General features: G+C 34.0%; 1 protein-coding gene across 1 annotated transcript in view; it reads right to left on the bottom strand.

Annotated features, from left to right (window-relative positions):
* The window catches only part of LOC111059748 (inverted formin-2-like), a 63,482-nt gene that overhangs the window by 32,998 nt on the left and 5,708 nt on the right, over window positions 1-24,776 (bottom strand). The window lies entirely within an intron of this gene.

Genomic DNA, 24,776 nt, shown 5'->3' with positions numbered 1-24,776 from the left:
ACTATCGTTGTTGTCACTGTTGATGATGTCACTGTTGTTGGAACAATGAATGCAACGCTTTCTTGCTCGCGGCAACATTTCAAACGCCAACTGAAAAAAAAAAAATAGAAAATAATATATTTTTGCTAAACTTGATTTTTTTCTAAGGACATTTACACTAACGAGTTGTGGTCCGAGGACGGGGCAATGGCTATGCTGGAGGCTGAACTATTGAGAAGCGACGCTGCACCTGATGACGCCGGCTTGTTGATGAAGACAACTCATTAATGGAACTATTGACCAGAGCTGAGAAAGCAACTCAAGGAGCAAAACCTCTGGCAGCCACTTCATCAAACGGATCGACGTCAGCAACAGTTTCCAGCCCGATCTCCCTCCCCTTCATCGCCGCATTGCCAGCAGCTTGTAATATACACGTCGCACACCACCCGCCACCCGAGCTGCTGCGATCCCCCCCGCCTTCACCATCACATCACACCAACAAGCCGGATACCCCCGCCCCCAAACAAGAATCCCCCCGCTTCACTCACACCAACAAGTCCGGAACCCTCCACAACAAGAATCCCCCCCACTTCACACACCAACAAGGTTGTCCCCCCGCCGCCGCTGCCTCCACCGCTCATCCTTATAGTCGTCCACGCGCAATCTTAGGATCTAACTCTATGCGGCATGAATTTGATTTTGATGGCCTGATAAGATTTTTCAGATCCATCCCGACGTCGTACAATTGCGTTAAAACATTTATCCGATGCATTTCAGTATCCTGTTTAGGTGTGCGTGTTGTGCGCTCCTACAACAAGGATGCTGTTATCATTAGGGTAGCAAATGTAGGACGTCGGGGCAACGAAGATGCCGAAATTGAAACATTCATGCCGCATAGATTTACTGCTAAGATTACGCATGCGAATGTACAGTCATTTAATTCAGGTTGCCACAATTTAATAATGCAAGTTGTTCACAGCGAAGGTTGTTCCTCTGATATAAGGCTGAATCGACGGTCGCGGCAGCGATCAGAGGAACATTTTTAAATTAATAATATTAAAATTTAAATTTTTTTTTTTTTTCAAATTGTGGCAATTTGAATTAAAGGATTAGGTTTCTTATAAATTATAATTAATTTCTTATAATAAATTTATATATATGTTGATTATTGCACTTCATTTAACTTACCTTGTGTGTGTGTGATCAACAAATGTGCACAACTGATGTACAATCATTGTTCTGCATGACTATTATAGTCAAAGGTTAATGACTCAGACATGTTCAGACATGTCTGGTCATGCATAGCTGCACACATGCGTCATACATGAATGCATTCAGTTGCATGTCACTGCAAACTTAGTTTGCCAGCAGACACGATGGGAGTCAAGTCAATAGGACAAGAAATGAAAATAATCATAGTATTTGTTACATTCATAATATACACAATTAGTATGATATTACTCTTATACTATACTCTGAGTACTTGTACATTGCACAATATTAGAGTTGAAAATGTGTTAAATTTTTCATCATTAACCAAACTGTAAAAGACAGCAGCAGTACTGCCAATTTAAGCGTAAAAGCTTATAATAAAGCACATATATTATCTTATATAAAACTATGTGTTCAATCTCAAATGAATTATAAAACATCGAAATTATTTGATGATGGACTAGACAAATGGTATGCTTATATGAATGATCAACGTAAGGTTATTTGTAATTTTTTAACAATATACAGCATTGAACAGTTGTATAAACATAAACCCATCGTCTGGTGATAGTATTCAAATTTTCTACTAATAACAACATTACAACTTTGTATATTTTTGATAGCGAGCCGGAGCCGACAGGTCTTAAGGGGATTAACTAATTTCTATTTAGTCAGGTTTCAACATTGCTATTGAAAGGATGGTAGCAAAAAAGACTTGTCGTCGACGAGTGCGACGTAAAATTGGCACTGGTATTTTATCGAAACTTAGCGGATTTGCATCAACCGCCCTTAATAAAATTGTCGATACATTACCCCTGGAGTTGCATATCCCCTCCTACCGCTTTTGCGGACCCGGCACCAAATTAGATAAAAGATTAAGGAGGGGGGACAAAGGAATAAATAGTCTGGATGAAGCATGTAAAGAGCATGATATAGCGTATGCAGATATAGTGATAATTCGTCGCAAAATGTGGCCGATCGTCGTTTGGCTGATAAAGCATGGTCTGTTTTAAAAATCCAAACACAGGTTTTAACTGAAAAAGCAGCCGCATACTTAGTTACAAATTGATCAAAGCTAAAGCTGCCTTGGCGGGGGTAGAGTACAACGGAGGCGGCGGCGGCGGAATAATAGAAGAGAAGGTTGGAAAAATAATTCATCACTACAAGACAAAGAAGTGCACATTTACGACAAAAAGCAATTAAACATTTAAGTAAGCACATAGCTGGTCAAGGTTTTTATTTAAGACCATATGCGCCCTTGTATAAAGGCGGTAGAATCATTGAAACACCTTCACAAAGAAGAAGGACAACAAAGAAGAAGAGGACGAGAGGAGGAGAGCGCCAAAGAAAGTGAGAAAATGAAGATTAATATACAAGGACCACTGTCAAATTATGATCTACTAGATTGGGCTGATATTTTAGATATTAAATTGCGTGGTATTTATATGATTGATACATTGCCAAAAAGAATAATTTAAATGAAAAATCGATCATAAATTTAGACTCGATCATGAACAGTGGAACACACTGGGTGGCTTACAAAAAACATGCACAAAAAGTATATATTGATCCAATTGGTAATTTACAGCCGCCCATACAATTGATAAACTATTTCAAACAACAACCAAATGTTGAAATTTATTTCATTATGATCAATTACAAACACTAAATAGTAATGTATGTGGTCATTTTGTTTCTTTTATTTCTTGCAGATGTGTTATAGCAGACAGTTCACTTGTAGATGTGTATGAAAGAAGGTGGTGGTAAAACAGTAGTAGTAGTACACAATGGTTGTAATAACATTATCATCTAAAGACCGTAGCAGCAGCAGCAGTTTAATTGAAGTACTTCCCACTGTACTAGAGCTAGACGCACGCTATCAATATGAAATTGGATGATTAATTTATGGACATACAATAGTGTACCGAATATAATTAAAATGTCAACTCATCTTTTAAGTATGGTGATAGCTTGATTGATTTGGATACAGGCTCCTACGAAATTGATCGTATAATAAATGAAATAAAGAGAAAATGAATGTTGATAGTTCAAATCTAATTATACAAGGAAATAATACGACAATGCTATGTGAATTGAAAGCGGATAAAGATGTTGATTTAACAATGAACACATCACTAGCCGATATACTCGGTTTTGATAGAGAAATTCTTGTAGCAAAAAATGGCATTATTCTAAACGTTTAGTATCCATTACAAATATAAATCGTTCCAGGTTACTTGTAATATTGCATGCGGCAGTTATCGAAATGGGCAAGAGGTTCATACAATTTTTGAATTCCTACCAAAGGTTGCACCTGGTTTTCTAATAAATGAATCACCATCGCCAATTATTTACTTTCCATTAAACACGCACAGAATTCAATCTATTGTAATTCAAGTAGTTGATCAGAATGGTAAACTAGTTGATTCCGCGGCGATAGTATAACAATAAGAGTAACATTAGAAAGAAGGAATAGAGAGAGAGAGGCGGCGATGGATCAAGCATGTGTTAGAATGATGTGAGCATTAGTCATGCAAACAACACAAGCGAGGAGAGCAAGAAGCACTACAGAATGGGTTTTGTTGTGTATAACAACCTAGGGCGGCAAGTAGGAGGGTGTGGAGTGGTGGCGGTAGGACTGCTTTAGCATGCAGCAACCGACACCAGTTAGTACTTATCAGTCCGTGAAACTGATAACACATAATCGAGCAAGGTTTTTAGAAAAGCTTGGTTTTAAAGTGAATTGGAAATATGTCGTCAAAACACGCGGCGGCTGCAATTAGTGACATACTAAATGTTGAACAAGACATACACTATTATTCAGATATAACAAAATTTGATTATCATACGCATGCGCTGTATGGTAATTTGAAATTTAATAACAATGATGAAATACGTTTGTCGAAATCGTCTCATGACCTTATTTCATTAGTTGCAAAATCTTTTCTTATTGTTGAGGGGAAAATTACATGTACAAAACCGCCGGCAAAAGACAAACCTGATGATCCGCCGGTCGAGGCTGTATATACGCTCAGTTCAAATGCAGTAGCACATATGTTTGATGAGATACGATTTGAGTTGGCAGGTACAGTCGTTGCAAAGAGTCGACTAGTAGGTATTACTTCTACTATTAAATCATATTTAGTGAAACAACTAAACGATAAAAATACATATAATTTAGCAGGTTTCACTGATAGTGCATCAACACTAACTAATAATACTTTTGCTTATTGCGTACCATTAAAATTACTTCTGCCATTTTTCGAAGATTTTCAACATGTAATTTTGAATATGAGACAAGAGCTTGTGCTTTTGAGGTCCGCAACAGATATTAATTGTATTGAGTTGTCGCAAGCAACATCAATGTCGTTGGAAATAACAAAATTGCTTTGGAAAGTGCCCTATATTCATGTAGATGATCATTTAAGATTGAAATTTCTGAAAATTGTTGATCAGGATAGGCCATTGAAAATTGCATTCAGAAAATGGGATATCCACGAATATCCTCAGCTGCCGAGCAGTGTTAGCACGATTTGGACTATAAAGACGGCTTCAAAAGCTGATACACCGCAATTTGTAATATTAGCATTTCAGACAAACAGGAAAAATGTAATGGGAAAGTCAATGTCGAAATTTGATATGTGCAAATTGCACGATGTTAAACTTTTCCTGAATAGTGAATATCTACCGTATGATCGTATAAATGGAAATAATCAACTTTTGTACAAAATGTTTATTGAATTTGCGCCCAGCTATTATAATTTAGGACTTCATACTGATTATGGTACAGTTGTAGATTATAAAACTTTTACTGATTGCTGTCCAATAATTGTACTAGATTGTTCACATCAAGCTGATCATTTAACATCGTCAACAGACATTTGATTGGAAATGGAGTTTACAGAAAATGTGCCAAATTTAACGACTGCATATTGTATTTTGATAAGTGACACATTAGTAGAATACAAACCATTGAGCGCATTAGTTTGTGAAGTACAGTAATTTGACGCAAGAGCAAGCTATGCATGACAAAGAAGGAGGAGGGGGGTATATAAAAGTGTGTGTATGAACAGTAATTACATCAGTGTTCAGTTGTAATGTGTTCTAATAGCTTGAATAATAACATAGATATTCCTCAGTCGTCGTCATCGTCATAGTCATTATCATCATTATCATCATTGTCATCATTGACAAAAGCAAAATTTGATGCATTTGTACATAGAATGTGTGCATGCACCGACGGACAACAGAAAATGGACAATGATGAGCAAGTATCAACAAAATTTCGAGACTTTGGCATACAATGCGACTTGGATAAAGAAGAAGAAGAAGAATTGGAGAAGGAGGCAGCAAGAATTAAGGAGGAGGAGGAAAAGAGTAAAGAAGAATGGGACAGGAAAAATGATGACATTGATTTTGCTGTAGTCGAGTTTCATTTTTTCAAAAGTGGTGATAATTTTATCATTATTAAAGAGGTAGCCATAATCGATTACAAACTACGACATATTGTGCTACACTTTAAATCACCATTTCCGAAAACATTACTGAGTAGAAAAATGTACCGTGATGTCAGCTGGCTTGAACATAACTATCATAAAATTAGATGGGACCAAGGCGACTTAATTTACACTGACGCGCTGCTTGCTTCATATTTGCAAAATTATACCACAATCTATACAAAGGGAAGAGAAAAAACACAGTTTTTGAAAAGGTTACACGACAATGTGCTTACTATGCCGGAGGATATTCAAAAACCAGACTATACAATGTTTGAAAATTCTTGGTGTTTTAGTGTATGCAAAATTCATAACAAATCGTCCAATGGGCGGTGTGCGCTTTTCAGTGTGTATCATTATTTGACAATCTTGATGTGTAACAAGCAAACAAAGGAGAATAGTGCTGCTGCTTCAATGCCTACAAAAAATATGAGTTCATTGAATCGTAATGCTGCTGCTGCTGATATCGATTATACATGCGAAAATAATAGAATGGAAAGTATGAAACATTCTAAGCTGTTAACTAAACAATGAAAACGCAACTATGCCCGACAAGGTTTTTATTTTGATGGGGAAAGCATACTGTGTGTTTATTGTGGATTTGATTTGATTTCGCATAAAGCGAGAGTATGCAGTCTGACCTGTAGCGAAAATGTAGGTAGTGGTGGAAGGGAGATGCGAAAAGCAATAAATTTCACTGTTCTAGTACCACTCATTTACTGTACCTTCGGTAGCAGCAGATTGAAGAGCTATAATGAATCCACAAACTTGGTCTTATGCGCCAGAATGTTTAGAAATTAAATTACAAAACTACATTGAATGGTATGATTTGTGTCAAAAAGCAATAGAGACAAAAAACAGTAGTATTGCTAGACAATTGAAAGCAATATTTCTAAATACAGTTAATATTAACGATATCAGTGATTACTTAGCTTATTACAGACCCTTTAGTTTGAATGTAAACAAGCTAATAAGAATTGAAGAAGAAATTTTAAGATCGCTAGAGGTGAACAGAGGAGAAGAAGATGCGGCGACTAGCTGTAAAGAAGAGGTGGGAGAAGAAAGGAATGCGCCTACATGAAAAGAAGAAGAAGCGACTAGCTGCTGTAAAGAAGAGGTGAACAGCGGAGAAGAAAGGAATGCAGCTACATGTAAAGAAGAAGAAGAAGAAGGTAGAAAGCGAGAGTGCGTGTAAAGGTGAATGGCGGGAAGTCAACAGAAGGAAAGGTGTGAGGAGGCGTGGCGGAGGGGAGAACGAGTCAACAGAAGGAATGTGGAAGGAGTCGACAGGAAATGGAATGGGTTGTGGGGGGCTGACAGCTTAACAGGTTTGCTCAGTCTTCAACCGACAACCCACCCAAGCATATAGCTGCTTTGTTACTCTTGCACTCGATCGCGCGCGCGGTAAGCTTTTATTATTATTATGGATCACCATCTACAGAGAAGCAACACTGGAAATGATAGACTTTTTAGTATGAAGTCATTCAATTATATTTCGAAAACTGAATATCCAACGGTCTCACTCAAAGATCTTGACCATGATTCGTGGTACCGTGTTGTACACGCTAGATTGGTGAGAACACAGCAGGGACAGCGAATCATAATGAGGTTATACGATCATGACAGCAATGGTGACTATTATTGCAAAGTTTACTTACCTGAGAAATTTCTGAGTGTATTGAATCTTCAAACACTTGAGGATTTCAACAAACAAAAACTCTATCTGAAGTGTGTACAGCGAGAAGGTAAATCGCCTCTTGTTCTTCTAGAAGAAGAAAGGAATATATGAAAAAAATAATAAAAAAAAAAAAAACCCATTCCCATCATTGATTGTGCAATAGGCCTAATGTTGATTAATACTTTGTATTGAATAACTAAGTGACATTCAATTAGAGTTTTCTCAATATGGGGATAGCACATTAAAAAAAGCGCCACCATTCCTTTTACAGCATAGTGTGGGGAAAATAACAATTCTCATGAAATGTAATTTTTTTCATTCTTCCTGTGGTGGTGGAAAAAAGGAGCATGCACTATATTGTTGTGCAATAGGCCTAATGTTGATTAACACTTTGTAATGAATAACTATAGTAGTATGTAGAATAGATTAGCCTATCTATTCTACATCCTATTATAGCAACATTCAATTAGAGTTTTCTCAATATGGGGAAAGCACATTAAAAAAAGCGCCACCATTCCTTTTACAGCATAGTGTGGAGAAAATGACATCTCATACAAACAAATATGAAATGTAATTTTTTTCATTCTTCCTGTGGTGGAGGAAAACAAGGAATATATTATTGTAGTTTAATTTGCACCAAACATTGAACGCTAGTAGTGTAGTTTGAGAGTTTAGCGCTAGTAGTGTAGTTTGAGAGTTTAGTGCTAGTAGTGTAGTTTGAGAGTTTAAAGATTTAAAGATTTTAAATGTGGGTATATTTTTAATATGCAAATTGGCACCAAGCAGGTGTTAACTGGGGCAGATGTCAGAACACCTGCTACAACAAAGATGGCCGCCGTCAGGGGCACTTCCTGGGTAGGGGAACCTCTTGGTTGGGGACTTTGGTGGGAGATGACAGATGTTTTTGACACCTGCTACAACAAAGATGGCTGTCGCCTCTTCCTATTGGTTGGGGTGGTGGGGGACAAAATGGCTTACACTAGGTAAGGGGGGTGGAGGGACGCCATTTTGAACACGCCCCTTGCTTCCTATTGGCTGGGGGCGGGACCAAAATGGCTGACTAGGGCAGGGGGGGTGGAGGGGGGTGGGGCCAAAATGGCTGACTAGGGCAGGGGGGGTGGAGGGGGGCGTGGCCACGCCCCTTGATTCCTATTGGCTGGGGGCGGGGCCAAAATGGCCGACTGGGGCTGGGGGGGTGGAGGGGGAGGCCACACCCCTCGATTTCTATTGGATAGGCAGCTCTCTCAAAACACCACTACTAGGGTCAAAGATGTTGAAGCGACAGAGTAATTCTTGAAAATTTATTTTTTCATTTCAAATACCCGATGAAAGAAACCTACTGTCAAATAATTATTCTTGTTAGAGAAACATTTAGCTGTTTTTATGATTTTCATCAACTCAGTTTAATTAAGAGTTGCGGGTTTCAAAGATTACGAACAGTCTGTTCTTTAGCGAGTTCTCCAACCCAGGGGGTCGGTAGTCTTATTTAATTCTTGTCAAAAATTATCTTAATTTCATCCAGAAAACCTCAGCATTGTGGAGGAAGTGAATACTTTTGTTGTAGCCATCAATGAAATCAACATAAAGCTCAAATAGCAAGCAAACTTTCTTCTCAATTTGGTGGTGAGTATTTGAATCTACCATTTAGGCAATTGAAATCCTGGCATTTTCATTAGTAATTAGTACATTCTGTTTGTTGCTTTCAAAGTGAAGAACAATAAGTAAATTTCGAGTTTGTGTTTCCTTCTTTTGTGCTTATACCTTAAAGGATGCGGATGATAATAAAATGTTCGGATAATATCCCGATAGGTTCGGGTGCAATTACGTCCATTTGATTCAACCACGTTCACGTGATCGACTGTCGGTCATTGTTTCTCGCGCCATCGATTCAGTTAGATGACGTCACTTGACCGTTGTTAATTTTAATTGACGTAGGCTACTTGCAACCGTGAAAAATACACCTACTTAACTTTTTTTGTTCACCGAGGATGATGCTTGTAAGCTGTAGCGCGGAATAAACAATCTATAGCAGAAAAATAAAAATATTAATCTGAGTACCCTTATAAATTATTTTGTCACATGTGTTGGCTACTAATGCCATTTATAAGGGAACTCAGATTAATATTTTTATTTATATTAAAAGTAGTAGCCCTGAAGAAAAAATACAATCTATAGCAGGTTTCTCTCCAATCTATAGAAGTTTTCTCTGGCTGTAGGGTTACACACATAAGCTGTAGGCTTGTACTTCGGTGGGAAGACAAGTTTTTTTTGGGTTATGAACAACTAACCACGATTTTAAAATTCGATATTAATTTAGCGCAGTTGGTTCGTCAAATGATCAGCCATGCAATCTGAATAGCAGGCACATGTTCCTCTCAAATTTATATGAGAGATAGATACCAAGGAGTCAATCAATTCAATCCACTACCGCAATTACTCATTACTGGTTGGAATATGCATTTATTTGATCAAGAAATTTCCAAATGAAAAAAGGCTCTCAGCTCGCTCGATCCAACGTTCATTGAATTGTTCAAAATGAATGTATTTTCCAGAACTTTCCACTTTTAGTTTCAAAGAAATTTTGAATATTGTATCATGACACCCGAATAAAACTCTAAACTATTTGAATTTGAAATTTCAAAATCTATCTTCGAAACGTTTAATATCAAATCAATCAAGCATCTACTGTGTATTATCACTTGAAAGCATATTATATGAGTATAAGTTTATTTGTAAAATAATACCATACAAATACCCTTTTGAAAACTTTTCAACATAAAATAACAAATTTAAAAACATCCAGTTTCGGATGCTTAGTCCATTTTCAAAAATTGAGTAGCCCTGAATATAAACGTTTTTAGAGTATAAGCATAGTATATTATAGAGGAAGCAAACTTACATGATCTGATAAATAGATTGGAAATATGAGTATGGATTGAGTACATTAGGGAATGAGTATAATAGTAAAACGAGGTGGTTGATATCATCCACAAAGGAAGCACTATCCAATAATAGTTCTCAACGATCACTTATCTCTTTGTATTTTGACAAGCATTGACTAGCTTCAAAAGAGTTATTTATGTATTCCATGCACCTAATTAGTCCTGTGTTGAATGAGCGGGACAAGTCACACAATTCAAACTGTCAAAATATTGGTTGAATGGAAGCTTGATGAGGATATTCTTGAGCATTAGCGGTAGTTCGAGCGTGAGAATGAATGAATGGAAGCAACGAATAGCTACAATACATTAGTTTCCTAGAATAGATAAAACTGTAACTCGTATTGTTACCTTGCTGTTGGTACCATACAACAAGATTCCACTCAAATTTAACATGATATCAAGAATACACGCACGTCACGAATTAATTCGTTCTAGGAATTTTACTGGAATATATTATGATATCAGAAGAACCTTAGTATGCATTTAATCCTTCCTAGAAAAAATAAAATTGAGGAGAAAAGAATCGATTTCTGATGGCAACTAAAATTATACGAGATTTCTTCAACATTTGAAAAGATAATAATCCCGGTTCTTCATCAAATCTGGTTGCGAAAATCAAATCCAATCCAGCAAAAGCGATACATTTAATTTTTACCTAGTATCATAATAATGAATGAAGACTGAGAACATTGAAGTGTCAAATATAAACTATGTTACAAAATTCTTCCAAAATGCCAAGACCTAAGCCGATGAATTGGTGAAGAGAGTGGAAGGACTTCACAGTGAGGCTGGCTGACCATTACTGCGAGGACTCCACCACCTTCCAGCTGCATCAATGTTTTATGCTGTTTGCCGAATTTTCCGAAAAAGTCAACACTGTTTCCATGGTAAGTTCTTCCCAGATAACATATAATTTGTGCATATTTCTCAATATTTAGAGACCGGCCAACACAGAGTGCGATCTGCGAACTGCGTTCATAGGTTTCTATATCTGTATCTAAGATAGCTCTCAAGTATATAGATATAGAAACCCATAGTATAGCAGATCGCTTTCTGTGTGATCTGTAAGCCATGTCCACACTGAAAAAATGTTTGACAAACATGTATGTTGAAAAAATTTGGGCAAATTTTATTATGTTTGACAAACAATGTTTGCCCGTGGCCAGTGTGGACGCGTCACCAAACAAAATATTAGTAAGTGGGAAGAACAGGTTTTGTGATTTACAGATGAAAACAACTGTCAACTCTGAAAATGTTTGGAAAAAAAAAGTAATTTTTTTTGACAAACAATGATTGTACAAACTTTTTAAAATGTTTGTCCCTGAGCTTCTCATCAAACATGCTTGTCGAACATTTGTTGAGTGTGGACACGGCTGAAGCCTCATTCTCAAACGAGAATAATTTAGGGGAATAACATCATAATGACGATTGGCGGCTACATAAATCATACTACGATCATCATACTATATTGTGTATATTGTTTTCAGAGTAAATTTTCCTTTGTGTAAATATTGTGAGATTTGATGAATTTTTAAAAGTCGTCGAAACAGCTGTTCTAAACAGATATCGACTATGACGTGTTATTTTAAATGATTACAGAGTCCATTTCTAAAGGATGGGGTGGACCCCCTGTTAGTTTACAAGGAAGGAGACTCATGCCAGTTGATAGATAAATTATACAGGGTATGAATTTGAAAAAATCGGTCAAGTCATTTTTGAGAAAATCGTGATCAAATTTAACAAAATTCATTTTTCTCAAGCATATTTTGGAGCTCCTGCAATTTTCCAGAAATGACACTCATGTCAGTTGATATCGCTTATAAATAGCTATCTAGGGTATAAATTTGAAGAAAATCGTTAGTGCCGTTTTCAAGAAACCCGTGAAAAACTTGTTTTTTGCCACTATCCGCCATTTTGAATTAAATTTCTTATTGTCGGATCCTCAGGGTATAAGGACCTTAAGTTTAAAACTTCGAGTCAATCGGTTAATTGGGAATGGAGTTATCGTGTTCACAGACTTACACACACACAGACCAACACCCAAAAATCATGTTTTTGGACTAAGGGGACCTTGAAACGTATAGAAAACTTGAAATTGGGGCACCTCAATTTTTTTTTGGAAAGCAATACTTTCCTTACCTATGGTAATAGGGCAAGGAACCCAATAATAGGTTGTCAAGCAACGGTTGTCTGATCCGCCAAGTTTTTGTTGCTAGATAATCAAAGCGTGCTAGGCAGTTCAAGAATTGCGAACTTGCAAACAAAGTCGATAGATAAAATATACAGTAGGGGGTGAACATGTGATAAAAACGGTGGTTGTTCTAGTGTGCCACAAATCCGCTTCAATCTCCGATCTTCTAGTTTGAAGACATAAATAATGTTTGTAATCAACATTACAATCATATAATGTTTCTATCTGGAGATTTTTCTCAATTTGTCATTTTATTGGTTGAAGGAAAATATCAATATTATTTGGAAGGAATACTAAGAGTTTAAAGTGAATTTCACCACGGACTTTTGAGTATTTCCGTAATCCAACGTAGACCGTTATAACTTTTCGGCATTGGACTATCCTGGGAAAGCCCGCCGTGAACTCGGTTTATCCATCGACAACCACTGAAGATTAATATAGATATGGAATAACGCTTTATTGTTTACTTGCTCAGGTATAATATCAGAAACGGCTCATTGAATTGTTCTAAAATGCAAGCTTTCTCTTGAAGGCTTGGGCACCCTTGCAACGGTAATAATCCTTAAGTAACGAATTTGATGTTTCTAAACCAGATAAGGATCAGCATTGATCAATATTAGTGCCCGAAAATTTGAAGAGTTGAATAGCAAATTGGGATGTTTCTCAGCAAGTGGAAAAGATGATAAAATATCAATTATATATTATATCAGTACCCAAAATTACTTAATCTCGAGATATTATTCGGGGTGTTCCAGAATCCAGAAAAAACTAAAGTTGATAATAATAGGTGAAATAATTTGTACACTTTTGAATTTTAAACATTCTGCAGATTAGGAATCGTAATGTTGTAGATACCAGCAAAATATGGAAATAATTATTCCTGAGGATGATTTCCACGTGAGCTCCAGACTTGAGCTTGGCTAATAAAACTGTTGATGAAGATGATTATGATGATGATGAAAGCTTACAGCTTTAGGTGGGTTTCGAACCACCAGGAAGCAATTTCTAAACAAACCAGGGGAGCCCAAGGGGTGGGGGGAGTTGGAGATGAAATCTTGTTCTGTATGGGGCGTAGAATTGGAATATTCCCTGAATAGTTAATAAAATTATTAAAAAAGACCGAAAACAAAATTATAATATCATATGCATTCAAATAAATAAATTATTATGATGAAAAAGATCATAGGATCGACTATTGCAGATAACGATTCTTGGGATGTAAACATATACAATAAGTCACAGAGAGCTGTAGTCGTTCTTCTTTCCTCATTATTTCAAACCATATCCATCGGAAAATAATATTAAACTTTATCAAATTAAGAAATTATTCTGACATTCATCCAATAAATAACATAACTATAAAAACAGATGTTCTATCAACCAGTTGTGATCAGTTATGTTTTGTTTGCTATGCAATCAAAACGTGCAAGGCTAAGATCGTTCGATAGTTCATGAATTGCAAATAAAGATGACAAAACAATACAGTAGGGGGTTGACCTGCGAAAAAAGTGTTTTAGTGATTAGCATATTAGCAACAAATTGCCATTCTAACTCCAATCTCCAATTCTCCTGTTTGGAGACAAAGATGTTTCTCATCATGATTGCATTAAAAAGATGTAAAATTTCTTTCGTGGGATTCACAGATTGTCAGTATTGGTTGAAATAACATTATTTGGAAGGAATGTTGAGGGTTCAACGTGAATCTCACCACATCCTTTGAGTATTTCCGTAATCCACCGAACACCGTTATAACTTTTCAGCATTGGATTATCCTGGGAAAAAGCCCGCCGGAAGTTCTTTATAGGCTATTGTACCCATCGACAACCACTGTAGAATCATTTAGATCTGGAATAACTCTTGATTGTTCACTTGTCCAGGTACAATATTAGAAACGGCACATTGAATAGCTCTTTAAAATCCAAGCTTTCTCCTGAAGGCTTGGGTATCCAAAGTAATAATCCTCAAGTAATGATTTGGGATGATTCTAAATCGAATAAAAAAGTATTACTGACCGAAAATACAAATACTCTTATTGTGAATTAGAGTGTTCCAAGGTAAACAAATCATGTTTTTGGACTCAGAGGACCTTGAAACGTATAGAAAACTTGAAATTAGGGTACCTTAATTATTTTTTTGGAAAGCAATACTTTCCTTACTTATAGGGCAAAGAAAGTGAAAAGTAATTCAGTATTATTATTATTTCTTTTCAGTCTCTAGATATGAATCGGTGTGTTCCGGAATCTAGAACAAACTAATGATCATAATCGAGATAATTTGTATTATTCACAAAAAAAAAATAAAATGTTTTGTGTAAAAATAAAAAAAAAATAAAAAAAAAAAAATGGAAGATGCTTATGGTATTCTCCCATATTTAACAAGTAAGTTAAATATTGTGGATTGTTAAACAGATTCACAACAAATTTTCTTAAAAGCATGGTACACATGACTGTCGTACATTGTGAGATTCAGCTAGAGCTGTCATCATTGATTCACAACAAATTTTCTTAAAAGCATGGTACACATGACTGTCGTACATTGTGAGATTCAGCTAGAGCTGTCATCATTGATTGAATGGGGAACTTTGGTGTTAATCATAACGAATTATGACAGTTAGAGTTAATCTGAATGGAAAGATTCATCCTTTATCGTATTGTAGAGGGGAAGTTACGTTGACTGAGCAGTTGCGTGAATTTTAATGTATAAAGTAATATTCCAAACAAATTTGTATTTTAGATAATATATATTATAGATCGGCAAAAACCAGCTATTGGAATTGATTTCACTGGATGATTTTAAATCGATGCAAAATCTTATTATACTTGTAAATTGGAAAATCAATATAATGGTTTAAATGTTTTATACATTATGTAATATTACATTTTTCTTCTCACATTTAAATCGAATCTTCAATTCGAGATCTATGAAACTTTATAGTAAATGTCAGAGTTATCAATAGACGGATAAACTTTTTGATGGAGAATTTATTATCGTAAATGTTTGTTGCATTGTTCCATAATGTCACCGAGGTAGGGTTAACAAATTACTAAATAAATCGTTTATTTGAATAGAATATATGTATAAAAATTTAAAATAACATTTTCAAAATAAAGTTTTATTGAGAACAGATGTAGAATGTGAATTCTAAATTTATAAGTTATAATTTTGTGTTGACGTGTCTGTAAAGATCGATATTGAAGAGGGCGTTGTCTTTCGTGACTGGCAACTTGTGTTCTTTTTCCTGTTGGACCTTCTTCTGAATATATGGCTGGCTGTTGCTTGTATAATTTTGTGCTCTGAGTTATTGTCTGTTTAAATGAATTTATTAATGTTTTAGATTGAAGTTTATATAAATTTTTGTGCAAAATTCGCTATTAGTGTAGTAAAGCCAATAGCCACTGTGTTTCAACTGTAAACTAGATAAGTATTTTAGTTCGTAGTTACTTGAAATCATTAAGCTTATAAGTTATTGTTCGTTTTATATTTCTGTGTTTTTGCCAAAATTTTCATCTGAAGATTATAAGTTAATTTGCTCTGAAAACTGGATTTCTCATTCATAGGCAATAGATCCATTCACAGTTTATCAAGTATCTATTTTATTGGAGCCGACAACTTTCCTTAGTGTGATAGGTGTTATATGCTATTCCAACCGTTTAAGGAAAAATTGGTAGCACGGCAAATGGTACGCCCTGGTGTGGGACTGAATCACCACATTTGTTCCAAATGTTACCCCTGTGGTGGGACCGAATTACAAAATAAATATGTCCCAAATGGTACACCACGAAATCCCTGGTTATAGAAATTATTAGTGGATAGATATCTTGATAGGTTATGAATGGTTTGTTGCTGAGTGGGAAATCAGTTCAAGAGAGATCAAGTCCTAATGATATATTATCTGTGCAGACTAGCAAAATGGCATACAATATGAAAATATTAAATTGATGATGAGTTAATAGCTGCCTTAACACAACTGTTTGATAAGCAAGATGCTAGGTTAGACCAAATGTTTAAAAAACAAGATGCTAGATTTGATGAGTTAAATGCTAAATTTGATAAGCAAAATGCTAAGTTAGACCAAATGTTTAAAAATCAAAATGCTAGGTTTGATGATATGAAGCAAGAATGTACTAGCATTAGACTAGAGCAGGTTAGTATAAACCTTCTATTGAAAAATGCACATGAAACATTGAAAGATGAAAACAAATTGAAGCAGGATGATAGTAGTGTTAAGTTACAAGATAAACTCATTCAAGTTTCTGACAATGTAGGCCTAGTTACTGTTGTTGAAAAAGTCAACCATAGTGAAAGTGTAGAATTGAGTAAAGAAGTAGGTAGGGAGTTGTCTTCATTGAAAGTCAACTATCAAGAAAGTACTATTGCTACATTGAAGGTTAGGAAAACAGTAAACAAATCGAATGTTTCTATGGATCAGATTACTACATCGAAAGTTAGGAAAACTATAAGTAAAGTGAATGATTACATGAGACAGATTTCTGTGGAGGTTAGGAACAATGTGAACAAAATGAATCTTGCTTTGAGTCAAGTTGATGAGTTCAACTTTCAACTGAGAATTGAAAAAGTGTATGCAATGCATTCTCAAGTGAACATGACGAATTTTTGTAGGCAAAACTGCTTGGTTGAAACTAATGAACCCATGAATAAAATTATGCTATTGAAGAAAACAAAACACAAAGTTTCCATTGATGTGTTAGTATTCAAAGGTTGTTTCAAGTTGCTTATTTACAAGATGATGACAATGAATCACATGATGAAAGGGTATTCCCCAACACACAATGATTAGGAATCCTGTGTTATGCCGGGATTCAGAATAGCATAATCGCTACACAGTGTATGGTAAGAGTCCATAATTGTGTCTTTTTCTTTCCTATAGCCTATTTTTCTTGGCCCTTAATCTTTTCAAATTTCGATTCTTTCTGTCTTTGTGTAATATTCAGTAAATTTCTTCTATGATGCATATCTTAACCAATCTTGTCCATAGTCATTTAAATTTGTATTTTTTCTGAAATAATTTTGGAAGTTAAAATAGTAGCTTATTTTCCTAATCTTTAAATTGTTGATAAAACTTAACTTTTCTAAAATCTATCCATTGTTGCGTAAATAATTGTTTGCTTGCGGTATATTTTTTCATCATGTATTACATATTTTAATCATGTCTATTTTTTTTTAGGTATCATATTAGGTAATTAGGTTTTTCAGAGCAATTTTGTCCCATGTTCTCATCTTTCATTGCATATCGTGCCATAAGCCATATGTAATTAGGTTATAGTTTTCTTCTGGGCTTTTAACCCATTTTGCATTTTATTTTTTTTCTTTGCTGTCCAATACTTTGGATTTTTGGTAGACAAGTAGGTGTGATTTTTTTAGAGGTGTGGGCGTGAACCACATACGGCTGGACTCGATTATCTGACCTACTTGTTTGCGATATAAAAACCTTATGACTGCAACAACAAATGTTTGTAAAACCTTTTGCATACTTTTGTTTTTGTGGTCCGATACTAGAGTCTGCTATCACATTGCCTTACAGACATCTAGGAACTTTCCACCCAGTCACAATAGTCAACACATTTTTTTTCCTTCACCAGTTGTTTTTGTGGGAGTGATAGCTCACAATTATAACAAATTAGAGTCATACTTGGAATTTACAAAATTCCATAGTAGTATATTTTATTAAATATACTTCCTCATGAAAGTTCAGTACTGACATGTAGGATAGGCTCTAATTAATCTTTCTCTTCTTTGTGTTGTTTTAGGGAATTTATTTACCCAGTTTTCTTTTTCTCTTGTTTGTATTTTTTAGGGAACTTATTTACCCAGTATTTCATCTTGATCATCTTTGTATCATAATCTTGAATTGTTTATACTTATTATACAGTCTTTAAATTTTAAATTATTTTAAAAAATAATTGGTTTAATTTAAAACGTTGTGTTATATTATCAATTGAAATGAGTTAAAGGCTAAAATTTTTCTAAAGTGTTTTGTAATTGATATTTTTTTTTAATTTTAAAACTGTTTGTTCTATAAATTTTGATATGATTGATTATCGTTTGAAATGGATGCTGGAGTGTATGTAGAATTTTTAGTGGGGTTTGTTGATTAGAATTTTGCTGGTATGTGATTGTTTTTTGAGATGGAAACCCATTATTGCCTAAAGAAGGAATAACAGAGGTTATGACTTAGAGAGGCAGTAATGAGATATAATTTTTGTGTTGATTACTTATGTTGATTGCCATAGATGCAAGATAATGATTAATAATGTTGATTGCCATAGACGCAAGATGATGATTACTGATGAATATTGTTTGCCTTTGAAGCAAAATATTATTGATGTTTTGAATGATTTCTTGTTTAATGATTGATAGTAAAGTTTTGTCATGAAATGTAGTTTGTGTTTAGAACATTGAAGAGTCGAAATAAACTGTAGTATCCAACAAACGATGATTAACAATATTAGATAATTTGCTTTTTATACAATTTTTGAACAAAATTAAAACTAAATAATTTTGAAACCCTGAATGATAAATCATAAATGTGAAATGAACATGCTATAAATGAAATGTTATATTAAATAATAATGAAATGCAAATATATTATGAAATGATTGAATAGAAGACCAAATGTCTGAAATTATTGAAATATATATTGAAATTAAATTTTTGTTGTGTTGTTATGATGTTTGTTTTTTACAATTTTGATAATGATACAGGGTGTTATGAACTTATATTTCTATTTTGAAGAATGGATTAAATTTTGATATTTGAACAGTGAATAAATGAATGATTTTTTTTTTTTTAAATTTATCATTGATATGTCCATATTTTACAATTTATGTATTGCTGACTGTATAATAAGATGTTAACAAATTTCGATTTCATAGATACTTAAAATAATTTTTATGTGTATTAGATTATATTGATAGCCTAATCAAAGTTTTTCTTTTTAGTTTATAAGCATTTTAAGATAACAGGTACAGCACAGACATTAACATTGAAATAGTTATCATGTGAGTCTCGAAATCAGTAACAAGTGAACGCCATGAAGAGTGTTAAGAACATTTGGGTGATTTTCGAACTAGTGTGACATATCTACGCCAAAATCAACGCTGCGGCCTACACCAATAACTACGCCGAAGCCAATATCTGCGCCAATGCTGATGCCAAAATCTGCGCCAATGCTGATGTCAACAACAATGTCAACACCAATAACTATGCCAAAGCCTGCGCCAATGCTGATGCCAACAACAAAAATCAATGCCAATGCCTGCGCCAATGCCAATAGCTACGCCAATGCCAAAATCTGCGCCAATGCTGATGCCAACAACAAAAATCAATGCCGATGCCTGCGCAAATGCCAATAGCTACGCCAATGCCAAAAATCTGCGCCAATGCCAATGCCAACAACAAAAATCAATGCCAATAGCTACACCAATGCCTGCGCCAATGCTGATGCCAACACCAAAATCAACGCCGATGCCTGTGCTGATGTCAATAGCTACGCCAATGCCAATAGCTACGCCAATGCCAATAGCTACGCCAATGCCAATAGCTACGCCAATGCCAATGCCTGCGCCAATGCCAATATCAACGCCGATGCCAAAGCCGACACCAAAGCATACACCAATAGCAATGCCAATGCTTATTGCTGACTCTGTATCTCAAACTTCAACACTACTGCATTACCTGGAGGTAATTGCCATCCATGTTCACATTCACAACTTTGAATTCAGAAGAACAGTCACAGTATCATGAAAGAATTAATTCAAAAAATCCTCTCCTAAATTATTCCTGTATGCAGAACTCTAAACCTTGAAAACTGAAAATATCAAAAAACCAAACCTTACCTAAATTAATCCTCACCTAAATTAATCCTGTATGCAGCGTCTATCTCTTTTCAAAAAAAACAAATTACATTGTCATTTCAAGCCTGAAATGTACATTGTATAATTACAAATATGATACAAAATTTATGTGACTCTGTATTGAATTTGGAATGCAGCCGTCTACTACAAACATGAAGCAATGCTAACTGAGATGTCACCTGTATCGAGTTTGGTATGCAGCAGTCGACTACAAGTATCAGCCCAACACTACGTGCATCCAGATCAGCCCAACACTTAACGTCATCACATTGGAGTCACACTTAACTGAAAATCATACTGAGTGCCTTAACGGACTGTTTTCCAAAATGTGCATCAATAAAATCAACCGCGTCAATAGTGAAAGAAATGAACATTTTTTGATTTATTGAAATTTTATGTGAAAATTAAATGTAACAATTCATCAATTCATTTAAAAAAAAAAAAAAAAAATAATAATAATAATTTTTTTATTCAACATACTAAATTTTTTTATGCAATAAAAATTAAATTTTTCTATCTATTAAATTTATGTGCAATTTCAAAAAAACTATTCTTTACATATTAAACTTTCTGTTGAGATATTTTTCTTTAAATTATAAAGCTAAATCAAAAGTAATATTGATATTCTATATTTTGAGATATTGTTTGGAAACATATAACAAACGCTATTGATGAATTTTTATAATAATTTTCAATATTTTTGGATGACATGTAATGTTTTTCTAGAAAAAATTGTTACTGTTCTCAAATTTAAATTTCAACAATTTTCATTAGGGTCAATGTAAATTTTTTCTTTAAATTTTCAAACAGTAAAATTTTTTTATGTCAAGAGGGGGGTATTTGTAATATTACATTTTTCTTCTCACATTTAAATCGAATCTTCAATTCGAGATCTATGGAACTTTATAGTAAATGTCAGAGTTATCAATAGACGGATAAACTTTTTGATGGAGAATTTATTATCGTAAATGTTTGTTGCATTGTTCCATAATGTCACCGAGGTAGGGTTAACAAATTACTAAATAAATCGTTTATTTGAATAGAATATATGTATAAAAATTTAAAATAACATTTTCAAAATAAAGTTTTATTGAGAACAGATGTAGAATGTGAATTCTAAATTTATAAGTTATAATTTTGTGTTGACGTGTCTGTAAAGATCGATATTGAAGAGGGCGTTGTCTTTCGTGACTGGCAACTTGTGTCTTTTTCCTGTTGGACCTTCTTCTGAATATATGGCTGGCTGTTGCTTGTATAATTTTGTGCTCTGAGTTATTGTCTGTTTAAATGAATTTATTAATGTTTTAGATTGAAGTTTATATAAATTTTTGTGCAAAATTCGCTATTAGTGTAGTAAAGCCAATAGCCACTGTGTTTCAACTGTAAACTAGATAAGTATTTTAGTTCGTAGTTACTTGAAATCATTAAGCTTATAAGTTATTGTTCGTTTTATATTTCTGTGTTTTTGCCAAAATTTTCATCTGAAGATTATAAGTTAATTTGCTCTGAAAACTGGATTTCTCATTCATAGGCAATAGATCCATTCACAGTTTATCAAGTATCTATTTTATTGGAGCCGACAACTTTCCTTAGTGTGATAGGTGTTATATGCTATTCCAACCGTTTAAGGAAAAATTGGTAGCACGGCAATTATTATATACAACGTTTTTCATTGCATTATGGTTCATGGGAACATATTTATACCAGTTAACAAAGAATGGTGTGAAAACACATTTTAAAAATTATCAACAGATTAATATTATTTCTGGTAAATCAGTTTATTATTACTTCTTCTACTTAAATGAAGACTGGAACAATGTATCTAGTCATGGCTTACTTTAGATAATACTTATTTACTCTATCTATAATAGTAGGCTATGATCTAGTAGAAGTTTTCGGAATAAAAAAATATCTACCAAGTGAACGCATGCTTAAAACATACTTCCTTAACTCGAAGACTTGAGTGAATCATGTGTGTGATATGAATTCAAACTGAGGAAATTAAAAATTCATATGTTTTAATATTTTTCTATTCAAGAGTTTGTCAGCTGTATTATTTCTTGAAATAAAGCCGGCTTTAGCAAAACTCCAAACTTGTTGTCTCAATAAAAGTTATCAAGATTGTTTGATAATGAAGCATAATTCAAGAGTTTTTGTGTTTATTCAGTTTCATTTATATCCTTTTCGAATGCAAAATGATAAAGCCAGTTTTTGTCATATTTTCAAAAGTGCGAATTTCAAGAACTCAACTACAGCCTCCGTTGATGGAGTTGAAATTGGTGGTGTAGAAATGTGTCGGTTATAACCTTGTTGTATCTAACTAAACCCAATAATAGCTATATGGATTTTGCATGTTATACTTTCCATCTTCTAATTTCTGATTGAATTGAAAAATGAACGATGAGCTTTTCAATGTTAATATAGACTCAGAATATTATTTCAAGTGAGAATATGATTGAAAAAAGGGAAAATGTCAACTCATGCGGTTTTTGTTTGTGAAACCCTTTTAGAAAACCAACACTAAGCAAAAATAAGTAGGCAACAGAACATTTTCAAATACATTGACATGTAATTATTCATTTTCAATTAAAAAAATTTTGAGATGATTTTTTTAGTCTAAAAAACGTTTCCAAGATCTGAATTCTTATCTATTAGGTAGCCCATGGCCTCACATTATCCCACTCGATTTTGAGATTGATCGGTCTTGCATTATTTCATTTTCACAATCTCAGTATGCTTTTCAAGCTAAGAATAAATTCAAGCAACAATCAATCAACTTGATAAGGAGAAACATTTTTTAGAACAGAAAATTTGAATAATCTGTAAATGAGTGTATTAAATACCATTCTGACATAGCATACATGGCTTAGGCTTGAAAATTTTATGCTGAATAGCCTACTTCATTTTAACAATAGATCTGTAAAATAGTATGATTGTTTTGTTAATTGGGAATCGATTTGGATTAGTTGTACATATGTATAGTAGTTATTTGAATAATAAAACTTATTTGTTTTATACATTCTTGAGCCTTAAATATAGGCGCGATAGGTTTAGTATAATCGGCCAAGAGCCAACGTTAATTTGAGATTCTCAGCTAATCCAGCCTAAATTTTTTGTATCATTTCAATTTTAGATCCAAGTTAAATATAATAAAATTTTTACAATAATCAAACGATCGTATTAGTTGAATAAACAAATTTTTTTATCATGAAATATTTAGCTTGAAACTTTAGCCCACGGTCTACTCTAAACTTTTCAGAAATAGATATAGACTTCTTAGATACTAATATTGTAAACAAAACAGAATAAACAATCAATATTAACTTATTTTTTTTATCAAAAATTGATTTCTTTGATGAATTAAGAATGAGATACTTGAATTTCTAGATGATCACTTTATTCCATTGAAATGATACATGCAAGTGTTTGGCCACCACAGCTTACAGCCTACTTAAATTCAAGGTTTTATAGATAAAACCTTACTTTAATTCATCATGATATTTCAAGTTACTACCCTGTAGCATTGAAGTATCAAATAATGAATAACTTTAAATAGACAAACAAATTATTTGATCGAAAGCATATCTGTAGAATAGAAGAACTTTAGCCTACGGTAAACGGTCCAGGTCCAGGATCACCTATACTGTACCAAAAAATAAGATAAAAAATGGAATTATGTTTATTTAAACAAATGGATGTTGATAAAATGTTCAATTTCATCTTTATGCTTCAATTGATAATTATTGTAGCTTACTTTTCAATTCGTGAAACCCGAATAGGCCTACTATAGGTAGCCTTGGCGGCCACGTGGCCTAATTCAGCTTAAGGTTTTTTCACTTTTTTTTTCAAACCTTGAATTTAAATTTAAAATGATAAAGAATCTATAAAAAGCAAGCAATAAATTATTTATTCAATAAAAGCATGTATCATTGAAAAAGGAATCCATGGAAAGGACATGAACCTAATTCCAAACAGTTCTGTCTGCAAATCAACTTTTATTTAACATCCAAAAATATTTCAAAACGCTTTTTTATTGAATTCCTTTAATCTTATTCCAAAGTAACTACAATAAAATCACTTTTTATGATTAAAATTCTGGTAAATACTTGAAAAAACATTGAATTTGTCTAAAATCATAGTAATTTCTCATCGTCCGCCATTTTGTTTTCCAACTTTCCCCAGAGCCTATAAATACCTGGGGTATTTCCAAGCGGAGCTCAGTTGGTTCCCGACTTTCCGAGACTGAACAAGTGCTCTTGCTCCTAAACCGGTGATTGAATTGCTAAATTCTTCTAAAGCTTTAAATTAGATTCTCCAGTATATGTATTAGTATAGTTTGGTAGTATTGTTCATATTGAATAATTAATTAACCAAGTGAATTGTTAACAATATAGATTGATATCT

This window comes from Nilaparvata lugens, chromosome 6 (assembly GCF_014356525.2).
Source record: "Nilaparvata lugens isolate BPH chromosome 6, ASM1435652v1, whole genome shotgun sequence".
Taxonomy (NCBI): domain Eukaryota; kingdom Metazoa; phylum Arthropoda; class Insecta; order Hemiptera; family Delphacidae; genus Nilaparvata; species Nilaparvata lugens.
Note: the sequence above shows the minus strand (reverse complement) of the source record. Positions and strands in the feature narration are given on the sequence as shown.